General features: G+C 45.3%; 1 long non-coding RNA gene across 1 annotated transcript in view; it reads left to right on the forward strand.

Moving 5' to 3' along the window:
* Positions 1–8,048, forward strand: part of LOC138487717 (uncharacterized) — a 325,395-nt gene extending 317,347 nt beyond the window's left edge. The window contains exon 3 of the long non-coding RNA XR_011274529.1: positions 5,937–8,048. This is a non-coding gene — a long non-coding RNA (uncharacterized lncRNA). The remainder of the gene's footprint in view (positions 1–5,936) is intronic.
* The last annotated feature ends 533 nt before the right edge of the window (positions 8,049–8,581 follow it).

Raw genomic sequence — 8,581 nt, forward strand, 5'->3', positions numbered from 1 at the left:
GCGAATGAGTGTAATCCGAAAGTGCGCTACGTGATCGTTCATGGGAAACTCTCTGAGGTGGAGATAGTCCTCATTAATTTTTATGGCCCAAACACAGATCAACCAGAGTACTACACTAAGATCTTTCAGATGTGTGCCAAATATCCCACTGCTCATAAAATTATAGGTGGAAATTCCAACACGATACTGAACACCCAGCTGGACCGTACGTCCGACAACCCTAGAACACTCACCCAAGCTGCATGCACAATACACACGCACATAACTGACTTTGACCTATGCGGGATCTGGCAATCCCTACATGGAGAGAAGCGAGCGGACACCTTTTACTCATCAGCGCATGACATGCACTCTAGAATCGAAATTTGGCTGACATCCCAGGGGGTTTTAGGATGGGTGTCTGAGGCAACAATACTACCCAGAACGCTGTCAGACCACTCCCCGGTATTGTTGATCCTACACATTCCGAAAGTCTCCCCACGAAAACCCCCTTGGAGATTTAAGGCAGCAGCGCTGTCAAATCAAGTATATAAGTCCAACCTGACCCTACATATTGACGAATATTTCGAAAAGAAATGAAGGTACAATGGAGACACAAGCGACTCTATGGCAGGCATTCAAGGCATACATAAGGGGGGTCGCCATGTCAACTGAGCTGGGAGTGCTTAAAGATATTCGCTGGGAGCTCTGGCGATGCAAGAGAAACAAAGCTCAACTGCAGGAACAATACGCCATTAACCCAACAGCCCAGACCAAATTAGATATTAAGACTCAACTAGAGGAGTATAAAGAGACAGCAGAATAGGAAGTCCGATATTTCGACAGACTGGCTAGTTGATACGGCGAACAAGAGTGCCCTGGTAAACTCCTTGCTAAAACGGTGAGAGGGGAGCGAGGCAATTCCAACATTGCATGTATAACACGACCGGATGGGGCGGTGGTTACTGATCAGGAGGAAATAGGGAAAGTCTTCTATGATTTCTACACGGCCCTGCACTCTCCCCAGAGTGTCGCTACAGATGAAGAAATAGATAGATACTCAGCCAGGATACCAACCACACATTTATCCCCCGAGACAAGAAATGCACTAGAAAATCCCTTGAACCAGGCTGAGATAGCAGAAGCTATCAAATCCTTACCAAACGGGAAGTCGCCAGGGTCGGATAGGATGAGTGCTGAATTTTATAAAGAATTTGCCACGACCCTGGTACCTAAACTCCTCGCAGTACTGGGAGCTCGATATAGTAGGATAGGAATTTCCCTGGTGGGTAAGATTGAGATCATTACATTATACGCTGATGACATAATGTTGTATTTAAAAAACCCTGAAGCTAACCTTGGCGCAGCGCTGCGATCAGTCAAAGAATTCAGGGAATACTCTGGGCTGAAGATGAATTGACCAAATGTTTTCCCTCACAGAGGCCACTTCTAAACCTATAGAGCTATATGGGCTCCAATGGGACCCTCACACGGGTAAAATACCTCGGCGTTGAAATAGCACGTAACAAACAAATTGTCTGCGCCACAATTACACAGTCATTATAGAGTGCTATGTGCCAAGCTTGAACAGTGGCGGTTCTTGCCAATCTCGCTCATGGGTAGGCTTGAATCCAGGGGGCATGTATGGCATTTGTCTGGAATGGGCAACCAAGAGCGAGCTGGCAAAGACTTACCCAAATGTACCCTCACGGTGGCCTCTCTGCCCCAGATTTTGAATTATATTATCTCGCAGCAAAAGAATATTACAAATCATACTGGATAGAGGGAAAGCCCTGAGCACCACACTCAGTGATTGAAATGAATACACTTGGCCCGTTGAAGCTTCTACACAAAGCAGCAGAAGCCAAAGTCAGAAACGACAACACCATCAACCAGGCATTGATGACATGCTCAACCTGGACTAGACTGTCCGGGCACCCAGGAAACGAGATCCTGTATGACCCAAACATGCCATTATGGGAATCCCACTACCTCCCCCGCACACAGGACAAGATCCTCACCGGACATTGGAAGGACACAGGAATACATTGGTTTGGTGATCTGTTTCTAGATAAAAAATTCATCAGTTGGGAGGAGATAAGCAAGACTATAGGTGGTAAACCACTTGAGAAATTACAATACCTAAGACTGCGATCGGCCATGGCAGAAATACGGGCTGTATTACCTTATGAACCACAGATACACCCGGGTTTGGGGTACATGTTTCTCACCAACACAAGCAAGACATCTATCTCCACACTATATAAAATCGCACAATCCACTAGAGAAGCAGTACCCCCAGAGGACAAAAGGAAATGGGAGACAGACCTGGGCTACACCATCACTGACCAGCAATGGGCAAAATTGTGTGCATTAACAAAGAAGGTCTCATATAACTCTCGCTATCGGCTAATACACTACAAGGTACTACACATGGCCTACTACACCCCAACCAGGATCAAATCTTTATACCCTGTGTTAGGAAAGATTGCATAAATGTATGTAATTTTCCCTCCATCTGTCAACCCCCAAACTGTTTGCTGCTGTTAAACACCATTGACTGACTTTGCCAGAGAAGCACAGCCCTCAGCTGCACTCCTCTGGGCTTTCGCTCACTTTTTATGGGGAAACTGACATGCCCTTAAGACAGTCAGTACTGGGAGACTTTGCCTCCCTTAGTCCTTTTCCTCATGTTGCAGCTTGTGTGCAACATGTAACAAGTGTGCAATATAACTTACCTTACAGCACACTTGGGTCTCTAGTCATTCCAAAGGCCCTAGAAACTCTCGCTGGACTTTTTATGAACCGTGCAGATGTGTCCTTGCCATGTTAAGCGCATTTACCGTGTTTGGCACAAATAGGTGGCCTGGCTCCAAAATGGCCATGCCACAAGGTTCTTTGTCCTGTCCTTTGGCCATCATGCTCCTTCACCTTCCCCAGGTCGAGCCGACCCGGGTCAGTCCTTATTTGGTCATGCATTTTCCCGCAAAACCCAATGCTTTCGCAGGCTTCTACATGCTTTGTGTGTGTGCCTCCAGGATGTGGGCTGGGATGTCTGTTCCCATTGCACATCCTGGGTGCCAGAGAGTCTGGAGTGTCCTGAATGCCTGGGACCACCGTGGTCCATGATTGGTCCACGTATGGAGTGAGTGTTTGTGAGCAGATCTCCCATTGGGTCCTCTCCGTTTTGGCGCGAAGGGAACTTTGGATAAGAGGAGGCTGAAAACCCCACTACCATGTCGATCTCCTGAGTTCACACCGAACAAGGGATAAGGAGCCAAGTATCCTGCAACCAGAAGCCGAGTCTAGGAACCGCTGGTGACCCGCTGGAAGGTTTGGCACCCTGAGCCCGCTGTCGTCCCGTGGGACCTCTCTGCATTTGATCGTCCTAGAAGGTCTGCGAAGACGCATCGACCCATTGGAATAGTGGAATCAACTATTCTCTGCACCTTCATGAAACCCTGCAAGTAAGCCTCTTCGGAAATGTCCCCAGCCCAACTAGTGGGCTGACCAGTTTACAGAGGACGTTTGCTCTGTTACCACCACTGTTTCGAGGAGGCCTTTGAAACTTGGTATACTGCTAGCTCTGTGTCCACGGCACCCTCACACCCAATTTCGTACACTCGGCGTTCCCAAGTCTGAAGTGAGACGAGTGTGCCCAGACCAGAGTAAACACGGTTACCTTCTTGCCCTGCTTTGGCAACGACCTGTGCAAGTTTGCTGCACTTGTGACCCCCTTCCCCCTGAAGCCTGCTGCAGTGGAATTGGGCTGATTCCTCCACCCGGAGCTGAGAAATCACCACTGTCCCATTTGGGAATCCTCGCTGTATCTCGGGAACTACACGGTGTCGAGACGTACTGATTGTCGCATTCGAACCTGACAGTGAAGTGGACTGTACTGGTGAAGTTTGGGTCTGCCTGCATCGGGGATCGGTGAGTAGTCCTTACCCCAACCGGTGGCCCCTATCGCAGAAGCCCTTTTTTACACACAAAGTGGCCCCTGAGGGCCCCTTTCCTTTCCACAGCTATTGCGAAATATCAACTCCATCCCACACTCTCAAACTGCCTCTGCCCTCAAGTGGAGGTCCTGCTTGAATAGTGGGAACTTGTTCTTCATCGCCTTATCCACCTTCCTGAGGTGCTAGAGACCCTTGAAGAGACCGTATTTCGTCCATTGGCACCAGCGCGTGCAGGTACTATTGAGCATAAGGCTCCTCTCTTCTTAGGGATTGGACTGCCTCTTAGTTAGGTGTATTCTGAATGTAGAACTGGGTCCAAAGATAACTTGCACTGCCTGTTTTCCTCCCCATCTAGGTGGTCTACATATTTCGTGCTGTTAACCCCTTAGACCCTATTGGTCGTGTATATATATTGTGTTGATAATGATGTATTGGTTTGATCTAGTGTTACTGTGATTCTTTGCTATGGACTATGTTACAAAGGCCTTGTAATAAATGTGTCTATATTTTTAATACAACACCTGCCTGGAGTAATTTGTACGTGTTCTTGCTTTGTGTCCCCTCCTGAGACTTAGTCTTGACCGCATGCCATAGCTACCCTGATTGGTCTGGCTTGTCCAGAGGTTACCCTGTTCCAAGAAAATAGGTTGGCCTTCTGAACCTCTGCCCCTCCAGGTCAGAGTTCAGAAATCCTTCTTAACACCCTGCAGCTAATGGGAAATTCCCCAGATGTGGAAATTAGGAAGCTGGCATGCTACACATGTTGTGGTTGTGCAAGTGGCTTATTAAATACTGGGCTGAAGTGTGCAATGTACTTGATGAAATGGCAGATCAACCCATTGGACCTCATTACGAGGTGGGCACAAAGGGATACCGGGCACCGTTAAGGACAACAGTGCCGGTAATCCCTTTGCGCCCTATTCCGAGGTCCCTTAGCGGGTCACTTCCTTAACATCTGGTTTTACCAGGCGTTATGGACGGGGCCCGTTAAGGGACTTCAGAACTAATAACGGTACTGCAATTTGCGCCTTCCCCCTTCCCATTGAGCCCTATGGGGGCTGAAATGGGAATGGGGAATGGCTTTTTCAATGGGGATTTACCGGTCCAGCAAAGGTCGGAATAGACCGGTAAGTCCCCATTGAACGAGGGCAGACTCGGTACCGGTATTGGAGGTAGTCATGGTGCTAATAGCGCCATGACTACCTCCAACCTTGGAACGAAACCCATTGTATGGGATCCAGGTTTGTGCATGTAAATTGCTTAACCTCATCCTGATACTGGCAAAGCGGACAATACTGAAGCGATGAAAAAGTTCAGAACCACCTACAAAAAATGATTGGGAAAGGGACATGACATGGGCCAATGCTTGTGAGGAAACATATGCCAGCTTACTATCCCTACACAGGCGCCCCAGAGACATATGGAGCACATATAAGCAATATTTGTCTGATAAATGTGCAGTAGAGGGGGACTGAGAAGCATTATAATACTGTACGCAAGTGCATCAGTTTGCTATGTAACAAAATGAAGGCAATAATGTTAACTGAAAGTCAAGTTATGATGATATGCCTGTGCAATTTAAAATAAAGTTTTATAATAAAAAGGACTGAAACAAGGAGGAGCATGTCCCAGTGTAATGAATTTTACTGATAAGTAATCAGGAATTATAGTATCTGTAAATACATCCCAAATGCTTTTAGTGCCCTGTCGAATAACCAATACAAAAATCTCAATCGATACCAACATTTTTAGCAAGAAACTGGTTGGTGAGGGGCACAAATAATTGATACACGACTAGTATCGGCTGCATGAGTCATGAGAGATTTTCCCATTAACATATGCAAACCAGAAGTAAAGCTTCAAGTCACTTAAGGGTTAATTTGAAACCTTAAATAATGCTTGCATGTACAGCAACCATGAATGTTAACTTCAGTTTGAAAACATCAGGTCTTACCATAGATATTCAAAATCATGATAATGATGTATCTGTCATTATAGGGATAAATGGATCGAGAAGCAAAAAGTGTTGCGAAGCAAGATGAAGCAAACACTCAAATTCAATATGGCAGAAAGCTGCCCCCGGCGGACTGCTTGCTCCTGACGTACTGTATAGAGCTCCATACCCTAACCAAAGAGTCTTACTGCAGGGCCCTGCAAAATGTCTTAACGCTCTTAAAACCCGGAGGCTATCTAATAATGACCATCGTCTACCAAGCAACATTTTTCATGGCCGGCAACTGTAAATTTCCCCACTTGTGCTTTGACGATGGATTCCTGAGGAAAGCCCTCCCTGAGGTGTGTTGCTCTATTGAAGAAGCGGAGAGTTACCCATCTGATAACAGTGCACCTGTGAGGGAAAACTGTGAGGGCCAAGAGCGGCAGTAGATTCCTGCCTTATTTTTCCCTCCAGGATTTTATGATTTTTTGGGGGAAGTAAATGGGTGACAATAGATACAACTTGAAAGAAGCTTTGCATACACCATTGAGTTTCAAATACAATCCCCAGGATTAAGAGTAGTTGCATTATATAAACCCGGAGTCAGAAATAAGTAATTTGCCTTCCATACTTTATTTCTTAGATCCTTCAATACGTATCACATCTTCATGTTAAGGACAATGAGAAAGCTTCCTCTCAGGAACCCTAGGCTCCCCAGGCTCTACTGGGCACCTCTGAACTCATTCAGCTAAACTCCAAACAGCAGATATCCTCTGCTATTCAAAATTAGACCTGTTATGCTTGCCACCAGCCACAACCTATATCTTTTGTAATGTTACCAGGCTCGGACTGGCATATAGGGCAATAGGCCCACGGCCAAACCCAAAATGCAAAATTGCTGGTGTGGGCCATTTTTTGTTCTTCAAAGCGTGGCACTTTTTTTTTCCAATATGGATCAGATTGATGAGTTACTGCACAATGCGGCTAATAGTTTTTACTAGTGTTGCTGAATATGTATTCTTTAAAATTCACAATTTGCATCAGATTTTATCAAAAAACTCCCCCTTGGGTAATTTTCAAACAGTGTCACAAGAGGAATGACTAGACATTTGCAACGGTGAGACACTTTTTTCATTGGTGCCCGGGACAATTATATGGCCCAGTCCGACCCTGAATATTAACAACCTCTTTAGTACATGCTTATGTAATCCCTGAACAATAAAGGGCTCAGATGTGCACGACTCACATGTGGCTGCTTCTGTTTCAGATCTTTGGACCTTTCACACGTGCAAGCTGAGTCTATCACTATTGCTTTCATCCCACCTTTGATACACATTTCATCCCAGAACCCAATACACCTTCCTTTGCCCCTTCATTCCATGGAACTCTCCCCTCTTCAAGAACATTCCAATGTTTACCACGAGGTTTGCACTACATGCATCCTCATGCATACGTACCCACAATGCATTATTCCTTTTAGTGCATTAAAAAACGTAATGGGAATCATGTATTCAATCTTGGACATATTAATGGATGCTTCATATGTGTTTGATTTATTATTGATCTTACCCCAGCCCTAACAGCCTCTTTAAGGTGTATGCCTGCCTCAAACCCCCTACCACCTAGTGATTTTAACAACCTCAATGGTTCTGCGTAAAACATGCTACTAGCGCCTTCTATGGCATTATTACCAATCTCAATGGGACACATCCAACAGTCTTCAGAAGGTGGAATGTTACATCCTGTGACTGCACATGCAGAATACTGCAGGATTTATAGATGTACATGTCTGTCATGAACCCTCCTCTATTATTATATGACATGCCAGTGGCATAGCATTCTACCCACCTAGCATTCCGTAAAGCGTTGAAAACTATGCTCTTCTACTAAAACTCATCAAAGACAGAAACTCTACTCATTCTCACCACGAAAAAGAGCTTACCTAGACACCTGCACAATATGTTTTAGCTAAAATCTGTATCTGAATGATTATATAGTGAAAGCAAAATGTAATCTAACCCTGAAACTGTATTTCTGTATACCTGAATTATGTTATCATCACATTTTTGTAACTCCTCTGTAACTAAGACTGCCACATGTAACAGTGCCAGAATGCATTTGGGCTGCATGTGCGCTATACAAATGCAATAAGTAAATACATAAATAAATAAGAAAGATGGATGGTTGATTCATGCATACTTTATATATGACTTTCTCTACCCCAGACTTACAGGAGGCCAGGGATATATACCCACCGTTAACGTTTGCAATGGTAAAATATATAAACGCCCTGGTAATCATATTTGCAAACTCAAAATGTTGAATATCACATCTTGCATGCTTGGCACGTGACTGCCTATGTCCGGTGCTGCAGGGATTTTCGAGGTATGTGCCTAAAGTATTACCCACTTCAACTGCAGCGATTATATACACTTAAGAAAGCTGAAAGCCTGAGTTGTGCCTACTTAATGTTATGCCTGCCACCTGCAGATCACACACAGATGTCTGCAGCAGGGGCATTCATCTACTGAGATATCTTCCTTCAGAGTTTAATGTGCTATCTCTTTTGGAGACCTGTCAGAGATAACGTGGATATGTTCTCCTGTCTTCCTAACTCACCCCAAAGGATTAAACCACTGGGTCCCAGGGGCGTTGCTAGGTGGGGGGCTAAGAGGGCTATAGCCCCTGATCTTTTGGTTGTAGCCCC

This window comes from Ambystoma mexicanum, chromosome 9 (genome assembly GCF_040938575.1).
Source record: "Ambystoma mexicanum isolate Mex_15411 chromosome 9, UKY_AmexF1_1, whole genome shotgun sequence".
Lineage (NCBI taxonomy): Eukaryota > Metazoa > Chordata > Amphibia > Caudata > Ambystomatidae > Ambystoma > Ambystoma mexicanum.